Below are 6,000 nucleotides of genomic sequence, written 5' to 3'. Positions count from 1 at the left end.
AAGTGGAGAAATATTCCAGAAGAAGTTAACAGAAGCATTGTTAGGATTAGAAGGATGCATTAATGTGGCTGATGATATCGTGATTGTGGGATGTGGTCAGTCCAAAGAAGAAGCAGAAAAAGATCACTCTGACAAACTGAAGAGATTAAGAGAGAGATGCAAAGAGAAACGCATTAAATCAAATGAAACAAAAACAGTATAGAAACAAGACCAGATAAGTTTCATGGGACACTGCATTAGTGCACAAGGCATAAAGCCTGACACAAAGAAGATCAAAGCTATTCTGGAAATGAAGAAACCAGAAAATAGCCAGGAAGCAAGAAAATTATGTGGAATGGTGCAGTATTTGTCAAAATTTTTGAACAATCTAGCCGAAGTGTCTCAACCATTAAGAGAACTAACAAAGAAAGATTGCAATTTTAGATGGACTGAAAAATGTGAAGAGGCATTCAACAAGATAAAAACAATGATTACCAATACTCCAGTTTTTATATTCTACAACCCTGACAAGAAACTGGAAATACAAGTGGACAGTAGTCAACATGGACTTGGAGCTGTACTAATGCAAGAAGGACAACCAATAGAATTTGCCTCTAGAGCATTGACACCAACTGAAAACAATGGGCTCATTGAAAAAGAACTACTTGCCGTGGTTTTTGGGCTAGAAAGATTTAATCAATATACATTTGGAAGACATGTCATAATAATAAATGATCATAAGCCACTTGCAAACATCTTAAGGAAGCCTCTAAACCAGGCTCCAAGAAGATTACAAAACTTGATGTTAAGGAGCAAACGTTATGATTTCTCATTTCAGTGGGTAGAAGGAAACAGTTTACACATTGCTAACACATTATCACGACTGTGCAATCAAGAAGAGAAGCAAGATGAAGTTTTTAACATATGCCAGACACAAGTTGTGGACATACCGGATCCATTATTAGAAAGAATAAAACAAGAAACAGACTTAGATGACACATTAAATAAATTATCAAAGCAAATTATGAATGGATGGCCTCAAAGAAAACAAGATTTAGACAACATGATAAGTACATATTTTGATTTTGCTGATACTTTGGGACTTAGTAATGGAGTAATTTTGAAAGGAGAAAGAATAGTCATACCTTTCAGTATGCGTCAAGAAATGAAGAAAATCCTGCACACAGCACACATTGCATATGATGGAATGATGAGGAGGCCCCAACAGACGATATTCTGGCCAGGCATGGCTGATGAAATAAAGCAGATGGCAGACATGCACTGCTTGTCAAGAAAGAAAACCTATGAACCAGAGAGAAACACTTATACAACATGATGAAGGAAATGTTCCATGGGAAAAAGTTGGAGCTGACCTGATGGAAGTGGATGGAAGACGGTATCTAATTACTGTTGATTATTACTCTAATTTTACTGAGTATGATTATCTTTCAACAACAACATCACAAGATGTGATTAGAAAATTAAAAGGACAATTGTCGCTGCCTAGTTTTAGTTGTAGGCATGACGACGTGAATGTGTCCGTGTGTTGTAGGTATTGTTCCTTAAGTAGATACTCTCTCATACGCACTATATTTGCAGGTGCGTGCGTATACTAGCGTACTGAACTCTTCAAGCACAAACGTTCCGAAACATTAATAAATGCTCTTGTAGCAGACGATAATTTTATTATACATAAAATATAATTCACAAAATATACTAGCGACTTCAGCCGTCACAAAATATAAACCAATAAATACTGGCTGCTCATGCCATGTAGAATAGGTAATCACATCAATGAAATGTTCACAATATAAGTCCGAAGAAATCTCTCAAGTTAACATAAGATCAAATTCATTAAGGTACATATTACAGACAGAGAAAATCGTACATCCACTCTCTGCTGGAGTTCTTCACTAACTAGTTAACATTGACCCTTATTTTAGAGTCCTTTAACTTATTCACGTGTTCTCAGCACGGAATATTACAATGGGTGACTGAGTGTCACATCATGTCACAGAGGTTCTAAAACTGGACTGTGACATACGCCCCACACTCCAAAAAGATTTTTGACCAAAAATCTTTGACAAGTATATTTTACATCAATATCACTGTACAAATATATATATGAGCTTAGTACCTTATTCCATGAAGTGTTGTAAGTTCACTTCAATTGCTCATATCATCTTATATAATCTTAGTAATTATGTATAACATCATATAAATTACTGAGTCCAAAATGTATAATCATTTATATACTTAATTCACTGAAATATCAGACTAATTGTAATGAAAAGTACCTCCATCAAGTGTTAACAGCTTTATGCATACATTTGTACTGAAAAAATTTGTACATGCAATCACATGCTAATCAATATAAAAAAGGAAAAAAATATATAAGTTATACCACATCCAATGTTTTACTATAATTGTAGATGCACAACATTATCAATGTGTATCATTTGACACACTGAGTAAATTTACTCAAAATGATTACAGAAAAAAATTAATGTTTATTTACAATTGTGATGTGCTGTGTCAAAATATTATTCTAAGTTTTGCCATCATCAAGAAAAATAAAAAAAATTAGAGACATGTCAATCCAGTTCAAGGTTGACCTTGCATAAGACTACTATAAATAGTCTGAGTGTAGTATTGAAGTACAATAGTAAACAAATTTCCATGTTTATAAACATTCATTGTAGTATTCAGGTATGTAAAAAATTTTAGACAATATTTACATTGTTTTGAAAAAAAAATTCAGGTCAACAGTTCAAGTAGTTTACATCTCATTGTTTACATTGCTGTGCATGCTCAGTAGTAAAACAAAATATGTACACACAAAATAAACACATCTGGTATTTGTCATATTACAAGTTGACAATAAAATACAATGAGTAAATAGATGATCTGTTATTGATCATAAGCATAATAGGTCAATAGCAATTGAAGTGTCATGATGACCCAAGAGAAAAATGTAACAATAAAGTGTCATGACCTATTTGAAAAATGTGTAGAATGTTAAGTTGACTTAGTTGACTACTACTACTTGGTTCTAAATGATTTGTACTGGTTATTTACTCTATCAGAATGTCCTGGCTGATGTGTTTAATGTCATTATTATCACTTGCTTCATTTTCATGTATTATGTATCTGGATAAAAAGTCAGCTATTACATTTTCATGTCCTGGAATGCTTTGTAAGTCAAATTTGTAATCTGAGAGAATGAGTGTCCATCTGTTTATCCTGTCATTTTTTAGCTCTTTTCTTTTTAGTGCCAGTAATGGTTTATGATCACACTTAATGCTGAAAAATCTTCCTAACAAGTAATTCTTGAGTTTTACAACTGACCATACAATGGCTAATAATTCTTTTTCAATCACTGAGTATTTTCTTTCTGTTTCAGATAGTGTTCTACTGATGTGTACTATTGGCTTAAAAAATGACTCTCTTTGCTGTAGTAAGCATGCCCCAATACCAGTGTTGGAGGCATCAGTGTATAGTGATATTGTTGATGTTGGGTCAATACTGGCTAATTCTAGTTTCTCATTAATTATTTAAGTTGCTTAATGCTAGTCTACTTTTTTCATCCATACAAATTGTGTTTCCATGCTTCTTTTTAGTAAATTCAACAAGGGGTTCAATTATCTGTGCATAATTTGGAATGAACTTTCTATAAAAGTTGCAAAGTCCTAATAATGATCTCATGTCTTTCTTAGTCCTAGGTTCTTTTATGTTTTTAATCTTTGTTAGGTTTGTTTCAGTGGGTGTGATTTTGTCATTGGTAATGCAATATCCTAAGAATGGGATTTCAGGCTTGGCTAGGTTTAATTTCTTGGGGGCTAATGTCATGTTGTGTGTTCTTAGTCTTGAAAATATTTGCTCTAGTACATGAATGTGTTCCTGTTGTGAGTTGGTGAAAACACAAATGTCATCTACATAAGACAATACATTATTTATGCCTTCTAATAATTTTGACATGCATTTCTGAAATGTGGCTGTACTATTTATTAAGCCGAATGGCATGACATTCCAGACATAGATACCTTCTAGGCCTGGCATAGTGCATTTGAATGCAGTATATTCCTTAGAGTCAGGGTCCATTTTAATCTGCCAGAATCCTCTGTTTAAGTCCATTGTTGTGAATAGGGATGATTTACTTAAAGTTGTAATTATACTGTCAGTGTCTGGTAGGGGTTCTGGGTCTATGATTGTGCATTTGTTTATTTCTCTAAAGTCACAGCAGATTCTTACTCCACTGTCTTTCTTTTTTACAATGACCATGGGTGATGCATATTTACATGTTTCTGATCTCTCTATCTTCCCATCTTTGATTAAGTTGGTCATTTCTGTTCTAACTAGGTCCTCGTATGCTTTGGGGATACTATAGGCTTTTGTCTTAGTTGGTAGTGCTTTGTTGAGTTTTATTGTGTGTTCTATCAGATTGGTACATCCTAGCTTTTGTGTAATTACATCACTATATTTAACTGTCAAATTCTGTAACATATCATTTTCAATATTTGGACTACTGTTGTGTGTGGTGTTTATGGTGCTTGCTATATGTTCTTGTATGTTGTGTTTGGTTTCTACATCAAGTTCAATTATATCTGTGTCAGTTATTTGTCTCTTATCCAATTTAACAAGTTTATCAATATTGAGTTTGCATTCTCTACCATCTTTATCAATGATGTACACTTTGTTATTAATTCTCTCTATAACTTTAAATGGTCCCTCATTCTTATCTTTACAGTGTTTGTTTTCTATCTTAACAAAAATTTGGTCACCTACATTTAGTGTTCTTAGTTTTCTATTTCTGTTTTTTATTTTCCTATGCCTTTCTAGATTTTTGTCCATGTTTATCTCTGCTAGTTTTATTCCTTGTCTAAGCTGTTGTTTGGTCTGAATTATCCAAGGATGGTACTGTTCTATGTTCTCTAAGTTTAACATGTTGTCGGCCCATAACTCTAAAGGTCCTTTAGGTTTTCTGTTAAATACAAGCTCATAGGGGCTGAATTTGGTGGTTTCATGGATGCTAGTGTTGTAGGCAAATATAGCATAGCTAAGAGTCTGGTCCCAGGTACTCATTGAGTCTCTTTCTAGCTTACATATCATCTGTTTTACAGTTCTGTTCCATTTCTCTATGACTCCATTTCCCTGTGGTGAGTAGATAGTGCTATGGACTAGGCGGATGTTAGTCATTTCTGCAAATGCCTGGTTAAGGTGGGACTTAAAGTTTGATGCATTGTCTGACAGTAACTTATTAGGGAATCCAAATTTAAGAAAAAGTGTTTTTAAACAATTACATATGTCAATAGCCTTTATATCTTTTAGAGGAAATGCCTCTGCCCATCTAGTGGACATGTCAATGATACCCAAAATATATTTATTCCCTTTACTGCTGGTAGTTAGGGGTCCCATTATGTCCATGACAATTTTGTCCCAAAAATAGTGAGATTTATATGATTTTTCTAATGGGGCTCTAGTCACTGTTTTTTGTTTGGCACATTCTGTGCAACTGTTTACATAGTTCTTAATGTCCTTTCCCATCTTTGGCCAGAAGAATTTGTTGGCTATCTTAGCATATACTTTTTTTTTTCCTAAGTGTCCTGCTGTGGGGTCATCATGTGCCATATTTAATATTTTAGCTCTTAAAGTTTTAGGGATCAGTATTTGAAGTCTAGTACAGTTTTCTTTCCTGTTATATCTAATGGCTAAGTTGTTAATTTCTATATGGTGGTTATTTAAATTTAAAAATAATGCCTCATGCTTGAATAGGGAATACTTTTGTCTATCTTCCGCCCATTGCATAACTTCTTCTAGTGTTGGATCTTTTACACCTTCTACATTGCCTATTATTAGATCTTGTGCTGGGGTGTCCATGACTATGGCTTCTAGTTCTCCTGTAATCCAGGGTGATTCTATTAGGACTTTAGCGGTTTTGCAAATGTCAAATTTGTGTATGTTTGCATAGGTCACTTTTACTGTATCTTCTAGATACTGTCCTGGTTCAACTAAAGAGGCTTT

This window comes from Biomphalaria glabrata, chromosome 17, assembly GCF_947242115.1.
Source record: "Biomphalaria glabrata chromosome 17, xgBioGlab47.1, whole genome shotgun sequence".
NCBI lineage: Eukaryota > Metazoa > Mollusca > Gastropoda > Planorbidae > Biomphalaria > Biomphalaria glabrata.
This window is presented reverse-complemented; position numbering follows the sequence as displayed.